Source organism: Tupaia chinensis, unplaced genomic scaffold, assembly GCF_000334495.1.
Source record: "Tupaia chinensis unplaced genomic scaffold, TupChi_1.0 Scaffold000127_1, whole genome shotgun sequence".
Taxonomy (NCBI): Eukaryota; Metazoa; Chordata; class Mammalia; order Scandentia; family Tupaiidae; genus Tupaia; species Tupaia belangeri.
Window position 1 is genome coordinate 1,162,751 of NW_006159595.1, and position 11,062 is coordinate 1,173,812.

General features: G+C 40.2%; 1 pseudogene; it reads left to right on the forward strand.

Moving 5' to 3' along the window:
• Positions 1 to 6,167: 6,167 nt before the first annotated feature.
• LOC102501905 (proteolipid protein 2 pseudogene) lies at positions 6,168 to 7,025 on the forward strand (annotated as a pseudogene).
• The last annotated feature ends 4,037 nt before the right edge of the window (positions 7,026 to 11,062 follow it).

Sequence of the window (11,062 nt, forward strand, 5' to 3'; positions counted from 1 at the left end):
GTAGGTTAGATAGATAAGTAGCCAATTAAATAACTCTTCACACTAGAGGGCCAGCAGGTGGCATGGTTATTGAGGTGCTGGACACTCCCACATGGCCAACCATGGTTCAAGTCCTGAACCAGGTGGTTTACATTCTCTCTTTCACTCTTTCTTTCTCTCTCTATGTATGTGTGTGTGTGTGTGTGTGTGTGTGTGTGTGTCTGGTCAAATTAAAATGAATGAATGAATGAATGAATGAATGAATGAATAAAGTTAAATAGTTCTTTAAAAATGAAAGATCTTCATGCTACAATCAGTTCTGTCATCTAGAAATGCAAATGACTCCATTTTTAAAAGATCCTTACTAGGCTTGAGGCCAGCAGGTTGTGTGGTAGTTGAGGTGCTGGATTGCCACATGGCTGACTGTGGTTCGAGTCCCAGACCTGGCAGCTTGCTTTCTCACTCTCCCTCTCTCTGTCTCTCTCTCCCTCTCTCTGTCTCTCTCTCCCTCTCTCTGTCTCTCTTTCTCTCTCTTCTGGGTACATATGCCCTGTAGCAAAACTTAAAAATAATAATAATTTTATTTAAAAATAAAATTATTTTTAAAATCTTATTAGGCTTAAGGCAATAATAATACAATACTATAATGGGTTAAATAATTCAAGGTTAGCTTTTGTTTTGCTTTGCTTTGCTTTATGTGGCAGGAGTATAGTGAAAGTCAGTCGCTAGGCTGGTTCATCACATTAATGATAACAGAGGCTAGATATTTGTGAGTCTCTTGTCATTTTTACTCTGGGCACAAGACTTCCAGTGTAGCCCCAGCCATTATGTCTGTGTTCAATGCTAGGAGGAGAATGGGGTGGCAAAAGGAAGGGCCCTCATTTTACGAAAACAAATGTATGAGCCAGCCCCATAGCCTGGTGGGTAAGGAAGTCAGATCACACATGGCTGACTGCAATTCATATCCTGACTCCAGCACCTTGAAAATCATGTTGAGTATGTGTACATGCATGCTAAAATTTCAACAGGTTGGAAGAAAAAGCAATGGTGTCACAACCACATCCCATGGGAGTTGCTTTCTCTCCTCTCTCTGACTCTCTCTGGCATGCACATGTGTCTTCTGATAACTTTAAAAAAAGTAAGAAACAAAAACTTTTCCCTCTTCAAAATTAAGCTTATATCTCATTGTTCAGACCCATAACATATAGCCATTAATGGCTACAGGTTTGTTTTTGTTTTTGTTTTTGTTTTAGGCACATGCACTCACCAGAGAGACAGAAAGGAGAAATCACCTCAGGGGGGGATGGCCATGCCACAATCCTTTCTCCTCCATTCTCCTCTTGGGATCTTGGGCACACACGAACATGAGCCCAGCATGAGTTTTAAGTCACCAGGTCTGAGACTCAAACTGTGGTCAACTACTTAGGAGTCCAGCACTATAACCATTATGCCATCTGCTGGTCCCTAGTTACAGGCTTAAAAGAAGAAAGGGGTTGATGTGGGAGTTGGGTGACTTAACTGACAGTGTCTGCCAAATTATGGGCACATGGGATTGGATTCACACCCAACATCATCTAAATGACAGGGATTTGAGAAGACCTCACACAATTGCTCAATCATGAAAAAGTGATTGGAAGTTTTTCAGGTACACAGTCAAAAAAGGAAGAGATAGGCACTCTTATTAGAGAAAATGTCACAATATCTGCCAATGCAGAAAGTTACAGGAGACAATCCTGGCTTGGTAGGGGTGATATGACAGGATGGCAGAGAGAAATCCATGTCTCCTTCTTTCCTCATGTTGCACATGGCACAGCCTTCTCAGATTTCACATCCGCCACAGAGAAGCCAAGTACATTGTCCTTCATCCTAACCCTGGCATATTCTGCATTATGACTAATTTTTCTGCCAGATTTTTCTCCCAAGCACTGTAGAGAGTTCCTAATCTTCTATTCCTGAGATGTTCTTTTGTTGTTGCTGTTGTTAGTTTTTGCTAGAGGGTGCATGTTCCCACCTGAGAGAGACAGAAACAGAGAGAAAGAGTAGAGAAAGTGAAAAAGCACCTTCCGTGGGGGATGGCCATGCCACAGTCCTTTGACATCCATTTTCCCCTCCTTTTGGGATTTTGGGCATGCACACACACATGTCCAGCATGTTTCTTAAGCTCCCAGGTCTGGAACTCAAACGGCACAATGAGCCACATGGGATCCAGTTGTGTTAACCACCATGACACAGACTGGCTCGCAATGCTCTTTTTAATTACTGTGTCAAAGTTTAATGAAGCTGAATCCTTGTCAATCCTCATCACATTGTTGCCTAAAGCCCAAATTATCCCTCAGAATATTCAGTCCACGAGTGAATAAAATCACTTTTTTTATGTATTGTCTTAGGATTGTATTCAGTCTTCTGTCACTTGCATTTTGTTGCTTGAAAAAGATGCTTGATGAATACAGACTTACAAAATCCCTTTGGAAGTAATCTTCAATGAGACGTACTTTGGTAAGTATTGATTATATTATGCAGAATTCTAAGCTGAACCCCACGATCTCTACCCTTTGGCATTATACTTGCATAATCTCTTCCCTTTGAGTGTGGGAAGAACTTGTAACCTGCTTCTAGCCACTTAATATGGAAAAGATGATAGGATATCTCTCCCTTGGTTAGACTTCATTTTGGAGTGAAGTTAATGAAATGTCACTCCCATGATTACATTATGTCATATAAGATTCTTTTTTAGCAAACTAATCAAGACACTACCCTGTTGGTCTTGAAGAGGCAAATAGCAAGATTGTGAGCTACCAAAACCCCAGAGCAGCCTCCAGCTGACAACTGGCAACAAGCCAGAGTCTTACTTATACAGCTATATAGACATAAATTCTTCTGATGACCTGAATCAGCATAAAAGTGAATGGTTCTCTGGTCAAGCCTCCAGATGAGAATGTAGCCCAGGGTTTCCCTGATGGATATGAAAACTAAAGAATTTTTCACATATACAAATTTAAGCCATACACTTGGCTTGTAGCTTCCTGGCAGATAATGTAAAAAAGAAAACACCTTATTCAAACCATTCTTGTTATATAAATCACTCTTTTTTGTTCAGAAAATCGCAATAGTAGAATGTGACTCAAAGTACCTCTGCATTCCATGTCATGCAAGCCTAACTCTTAAATGCAGAACTTCCGTAAACTCTGAGTTGCAGTACATGGTCTAAGTTTTCCAAGCGGAGTCACCTGATTCCATGAATCTTGAGTCTTGAGAGCAACATGTCCATGAATGACTGAAGAAGGTGGAGGAGGAGAAGGACAGAGAGAGGGAAGCAAAGCAGAAGAAAGTACCGTGATCCAGGAAGATTCTCCATGAAGGTGACCCACCCGGTTTCATAGAACCAGCAGGTGCAAGAGAGCAAATGAGCTAGATGTAGGCATGAACCACTCTATTGCTTGGTAACTCAGAGAGACTCAGAGGAACTAAGAATGGTACTGGCAGCCATGAGCATGGTCCAAAAAGAGCCCAATATTTCCATCTCTTCCTCATACTCTTCCATTTTTTATTCTACTTGGATCTAAGCCAGTAATAGATAAGTCAAGGTTCAACCAGAGAATTCATTCTCACTTAGAAGGGCTCTACATGTAATCTCCTAGGCCTAGCAAAGTGGAAAATTAAGGTTTTTCCCAGTAAACGTCTGAAATAGGTCAGAACAGACATAGAACATTAACTTAAGAACACATTTATTACTAAATTAAATTCTCTTCCTGTTCTACCTCTAATCTCAAAGTATGCCCAACTACATGGTCCAACATGATTCATAAGAATCATACAGTGGATGCCATGTGTTAGTCAGAACTCATTCTATTATAAGTAACACAACACCATCCCAAAACTGATTTTTCAAAAAGAAAGAAATTTAGTGTTTCACACAGTTGAAAAACCCAGATGTGGCCACAGCCTCAGACATGCTTCAAAGTATGACATCAGGACTTGGATGTGCTCCATCTTTTGAGTTCGGTTACCCTTTGCATTGGCTTCATTCCCAGCAGGCTCTTTCCATGCCATTGAAAAGGGAATCCGTGTCATCTTGGCACATACATTTTTCCACCTCACTAATCCCAACACGGAAAAGACCCAAAGGCTTATGCTATAGGCCTCTTGCTAAAACAACAATCCCTGTGATTCTGACTGTCCAGAACTTGGTATCATCTTAGCCCTGGATTATAGGAAGTAGAGTGAGCCCCTGCTAATCACGTGAACTGAGAATTACAGAAAGATGTCTCAATAAAGTAAAAGAGAAGCATTTTAATACTGAATGGACACTCGTCAGGCAAAGACAACAGATGTTTCAGACCCACAAAGGTCATATTGCAAATATAAAAATGGAACATTTTTTCAAATTTGAACATAATGAACAATCTTCCATTATCATTTTATCACTCAGAAATTAAAATGTCAAGTAAAAATTTGGTCTCCTTATAAATTAGACTAGTAAAAATATTAAAGTCTACTAGTTTTCTTTCTTTCTTTCTTTCTTTCTCTCTCTCTCTCTCTCTCTCTCTCTTTCTTTCCTTCTTTCTTTCTTTCTTTCTTTCTTTCTTTCTTTCTTTCTTTCTTTCTTTCTTTCTTTCTTTCTTTCTTTCTTCTTTTCTTTCTTTCTGTTTATTAGCGTAGTTCAGCTCCACAGAGTCCATGCAGAAGTCAGGGGCAAATCAGAGATTTTTATCTGGCATTATAAGGCCTGAAAAATTTATCATCCATTGAAATAAAAATAACTTTCGGGACAGCCAGTGGGGTGGTGTTTAAGGCAGCTGGATCGCACATGATTGTCTGTACAGTTCAAGGCCTTGACCCATGGCTTGAGAAGCATACTGAGCATCTGAGCATGTGTGTGTGTGTGTGTGTGTGTGTGTGTACATGTATGTGTGCTAAATCCCAAGAGAAGAATGGAGAACAGATTACAACGTGGCCATCCACCTTGATGGGTACCTTGTCATTTTGCCTTTCTTTATCTATGTCCCTCTCCAGTAAGCCTATGCACCCCAAGGTAAATTCTTTTTTGAAAGTGAGTTTTTGATACTTTCAAAGTTGAATGAATCTAATATAAGGAACTTGTATGTCATATTGTATTAGTATACAATAGTCTTCCTGCCCCCTTAATAATATTTTGAAAACGTAATTCTAGCTAGCTGGAAACACTGCTGCATTGAATAGAGCTGAAATTCTTTTACTAAGGGGAAAAAGAGAGTGGATATTTTAGGAAAGTCTCCATTTCTGACAGAGGCCACCATACTTATTTTCTTACAGTAAGAGAAAAGAAAAACAGGTGTGAGATATGAGTAATTTTTCTAACTACCAAGAAAATTTGCAGGTTTTGTATGGGTGGATTAAATAAAGACAAAACTATGGGGTCATGTCCCATGCATTAATTATTACAAGGTTAGTGAGAAAATTCAATTACTACTGACAAATATAGTCTATAAATTTGTGACCAAATACAATCGTTTAACACATATGTTTTATAAGTCTTGTAATCATAGCTTGCAGTTAGTTAAAAGGTTATATTTTAAAAGAGAGCAAGAGAACTTTTATGGTTAACTCCTGAATGTGAGAGGAGAGTTTCTGTTCCTCTTAGTAAAATAGATAGGAATGCAAATACATAACAATAATCTGCAGAATCCATATGGATTAAATCTGAACAAGACTTCCTGTACCCCTCCCTTCTTGGGAGCTGTGTTTTCCCTTACCTCTCCTTCAATAAACTCCCTGCTTTCCTATAAAAAACAAACAAACAACAACAACAACAACAACAAAAAACACAAAACACCTGAACAAGATTGCCCTTCCTGGGCAATTCTTTTTTATTTTTATTTTTTAGAGGTTTTTCACTATAGGGCACATGCACTCACCAGACAGACAGAGAGAGACAGAAAGACAGAAAGTGAGAAATCACCCCCCAGAGGGGATGGTCACGCCGCAATCCCTTCTCCTCCATTGCAGCATAAGTGAACTGGCTTGTCCTATGATGCATAACAAAATCACACATGATAGTAACGAGGTAAAAAACATCTACACTAAAGTCCTTATCTCTAACTGTAGAATTTCAACTGCATCCTTGAAAGCTTGCAAACAGTTCACTGTGCCTGGTAAAATGTATAAGTAAAGAAGCTCTTCCCCTCCAGCCCTGCCTGCTTTGGCTCAGCATGGTGATTTACTCGCTCCTTCGCCCCGGGGGCCTCCTTCCCGGCCAGAGAGCTGGCAGGACGGCTAGGTGTGCAGTGTCCCTCGAACCCACAAGCAAGCAAGCAGATCCTACCTGACCCTAGGGATTCTGGCCCACACCAAGGCAGATTTGGAGCTCCTCTCAGCCTGACTGCTGGGCTGCCTGCACCAATTTCTCGTGCACCCAAAAGGGAATTCTGTTGACTTAGATTACATTGTGCCTGGTGATTCTGATCTGCTCCAGTACCACGGCTTCAGGGTTCTCTTCCCTGTCAGTGATTGAGATGATCCTTGCCACTGTCTTCTTTGTTGTCTACATGTGTGATGTGCACAGCAGAATACCTTTTTTTATTTGGAGAGGTTTTCACCATAGGGTGCATGCGCTCGCCAGACAGACAGAGATAGACATAGAGATAGAAAGCGAGAAATCACTCCCCAGGGGGGATGGTCACGCCGCAATCCCTTCTCCTCCATTCTCCTCTCGGGATCTTGGGCATGCATGCACATGCGCCCAGCGTGAGTTCCAAGCTACCGGGTCCGGGACGCGAACCGCGGTTGACTACGTGGGAGTCCAGCGACATAGCCATTATACTAACTGCTAGTTCCCCAGCAGAATACCTTTTCAACTGGCCCTGGAGTGATTTCTTTCGAACCCTCATAGCGGCAGTCCCCTCTACCTGATCACTCCATGTTCACAGAGGAAACCACTCCAAAATCACTGCAGAGGTACTGGGCCTAATAGTGCAAGCCTCTTTGGCTATGATGCCTACATCACCTTCCCCTTTTGGCAGCAAAGACATACAGCAGCCCGTGCTGACCCCGCAGATGGTCCGATGTAGAGGAACTCCCCTCAAATCTCAGCAACCTGTAAGCGACTACCTCCCCAGCCCCACAACACTCTCAGCCAACCAACTCCCACCCTCTTATTGAAGTAAAAGTGCCTTAATTGGAGAATTTTGTCTTCCAGCCTGCCAATCAACCCTCCTGGGTGTGGTCACCCATATGGTGTGCCTAGGTTCCCTTTCCTTCTGCAGTATCCCAAAGGAGACACCAGTTCTGCCTGGATCATGTCCCCACCTTAGCCACAAAATGAGGGAAGAGGCCACCTCAGATTTTAGACTCCAGGCTCTGGGTTGTGACCCACTCCAAATAACCTCCTTGGAGTAGGCGGTGGAGAGATAAATAAATAATAAACAGATTGTTAAAATTAAAAAAAAAAAAAGTTCAGCGTGACTGAGCAGCACGGCTTGTCTGTGCTCATCTGCATCTCTGCTTCTTCATCTCTGCTTCTTCATCTTTCTCCTTTCTCTAACTCTCTCCTTCACAGGACCAAGCCCCAAGGGTGAACGCCAACAGGTTACCATCCAGAGAGATGTAACTCTTAAGCTTGCCAACAGATGCCGACAGTCTAGGTACATAACCATTATGCCATCTGCTGGTCCCTAAGAGCCCACTTTTATTCCCCTTAAATTGTTTATCAGCAACCACTATAGCATATATTGTAATTTTAGCCAGACAGGACTTAATGTTTCTTTAACTGTATGATTTTATTTCTCTAGAGGTTAGTTGTACTGCCATTGCTGGTCCATAAACTCTGAGAAAGCCCCAGGGTGTTTTGTCTCTGTGTTGTTCCTCTTGATGTGTCTCAAACTTGAGCTGTTACAGGCCAGTGAGAAGCAAGGATCTGGCTAGGTGCTCTGCCTTTCCTCAGCTTGTACATCTCCCTCATCTTGGATGGTCTTCACTACTCTGTTGTCAGCATGAAAGTTTTCCTTCCCACCTTTTACTCTCTTGCTCCAGCAAGACGTGGTCTACTGTAGTCCCCATCAAGAAATAGGGTAAAATGTAAAAGGCTAACAAATACTTGTGAGCAAGATAAAAATAGGTGGACTCTCTAGCAGTTAATTATGTTTTTATTGCCAGAGGATCCATGTGCTTGCCAGAGAGAAAGTGAAAGGACATCTCCAGACAGGGTACAGTCATGTAGCAATCCCTTTCCCTCCATGTTCTCCATCTTGCCATAATTTTGGACATGCATGCATATGTGCATGGGCTGGGATTTGAACCATAGTTGAGTAGGTAGGATATAGCTCTCTTAACCACTAAGATTTTAGGCTGACCCTTTAGCAGTTAATTTGGTGCTGAGTACCAGGCTTCAACGTTGATAACCCAAAAGTTCAACTCTTCCCACAACAAAGATCTGTTCATATCTAACCTGACCCTGATGGTTTACAGCTGTAGTGTCTTTTTGTTTCAAAACAAAACCTTGTTTTTTATAATAAAATGTTCCTGACTCCAGCCAGGGCTTTTCCATGACCATATAAAACTCTAAACTCTAGAAGCTAGCCTTCTTGTGGTTCTGGTCTATAAGAGTGCTGTTGTTGACCTCTGAGAGGGGAATCTCATCCTTGGCCCTGTTCTCTTGTCTGAATCTACAGCTTAACCTCTCTACCATGAACCTCAGATGACTGTTTAGTAACACCACAGTCATGGATGGTAAAAACCACCTACCTTAACCAAGTGTGTTAAATACACCGTACAAACAGGGTTTGTAGTCAGGGATGGTAAAAACCACCCACCTTAACCAAGTGTGTTAAATACACCGTACAAAAACCATCTCCCTCCATAGAACATGTCCCAAACAAAGCTCTCTCTTCTACCCTTTCAGCCACATGCAATGTGCTCATGTTTTAGGGAAGATGTGTATATCTCTGTTCCATTTTCTTGTTTCTGAACTGCAGGATACTATCGCTACCTGGTAGCATAGAATAGGAAATGGAAGACAGAATCTTCTCTTTTGGCTAATTCTAACAATTAAGTATATTTCTACAATAATATAATTACCTTCTGGTGGAGTAGTGCTATGGTCTTAATATTTGTGTGTGGATTTTTGAAAATACAATGTCAATTTATTATGTGCTAATAAAAATAAAACTAGCTCAAACCAGAGTTGTACATTTTTATTTGGTGTGTTGATTCTCTTAAAAGATAAAATTATAAATCAAAGAGGTTGTTTGATAGCCAGAGAAGAACAGAGTATCTTAAGTCACGTCAGGACACAATAAATTTGCAAAGTGCAGTATGTCAACATCTCAAAAAGAAGAGTAATAATCTCCATAAATTCTTTTTAAAAAATGTTAAGTCAAAGAATAAAAATTCATATAAACTTTTGACATAATTTTATTCCAAGGTTATATTCCTTGACAAGGCAAGGGATTATAGTCACAGTCACCTGTGATATAAAAAATGGCAAATTAAATTAGTAAATGAAGTGTTGACATCGTTTTTAAAAATCCAATCTACCCAAAATTTCATCATGAAGAGATGAATATTTCATTTCTGTTAAGCAAAACTAAAAGGTTTCCTTCAGTAAGAAATGAATTTTCCCTGGGACCACCAGGTGGTGTAGTGGTCAAGGCACTAGGTTTCCACATGGCCAAACATGGTTCAAGTTCCAGGACTGGCATCTTGCTTTCTCACTTTCTTTCTCTCTCTTTCTCTCTCTCTCTCTCTCTCTGTGATAAATGCATTTCCCCTATAGCAAATTTAAAAATAATATATAATATGTCTTTTTTTAAAAAAAAAAAAAAAAGAAATGAGTCTCTCCTAAATATATATTTTAATTTTTCTGTAGAGGAAGACCTATTAACTCCTCAAAGGTCTACAGCAGAGAAAACAATAGTGCTATTCCAACAGTGGCCCATGGACTGGTGGCGATCTACACAGCGCTACAGCACACAATAAGATATGTACAGAAATTGAGAATGCACGCCAAGCCATTTGCCTAACAATTTGATAATGTCTTGCCCTCCAAGCACATAATCAGTACATTTTACAAAAGTATTGGTCTGTGACTGTGAAATTGGCCAAACAATAACAACAACAACCACAAAACAGTCCTTTATTATAGATAGTTTGAGAAGCTTTTATCAAAATAGATAGTTTGGCTTGAAGTTTAAAAAAAAAAAAGTGAGGGGAGGGTTTACTGGTTGCTTAAAATAACCATCAAAAATTCTTATTAATGGTATTATATAAAATATTGTTTTGAACAAGAGGTTACTGAAGTATCTGCTAGAATTAATTATTTGCATAGCATGTCCCAAAGTAGCCAAATGAATTGACCTATTTTAGAGAACATTATCAAATACAATCATGTTAATTCTTGATTGATTCCTCTTAAGGCATTCCTTCTGACAGTAGCTGGAGAGCAGGCAGAATTGTCCATTCAAACCAAGAAAAAATATAAAGCTGTATACATATGACAAATACAATTCATTTGAAGTTGGACAAGTAAACTATATTTTTGAAAGTTAATTTATTTTTTACTTCCATGAACAAGAGAGACAGAGAGAGGGAGCTAGTATCCTCAACGGGGTCTTAACACTACGATTCACCCCTAGCTTCAGCCAGCCCCAGACTATGGGCACTCATGAGCCTAGCATATTCAGGGAGGTCTTCAAATGCAAACTCAGAACCTTCCTATGTGGGTCAACCTCTCAGAGCATTGTATTTTACCTCTGTGCCACCCTCTGGTCCCAAATTATTATTTCTACTACTACAACCTTTCTCACATACAAGCTGCCTTCTAAGAAGAGTAAGAGATATTTTGAAAAACAGAGAAGAGCATCTGGGAAGAGATGTCTAAGTACAAATTTTCAAATACAATTCAGAAGCTGTATGATGTCTCCATTTTAGTAAAAGATATACCTCTCCCTGATGACTTACAGAGTGAGAAGAAAATGGATGCTTGCAGTTGGGAATGTAAAGTAATATGAAATCTTGCCACAACGTTGACCAAGGCAGAAAAAACAAATATGAAAATAGAGGCAGTCATATCACATTTACATATAGGAGGATAGTTGTTGGTCACTTCTTA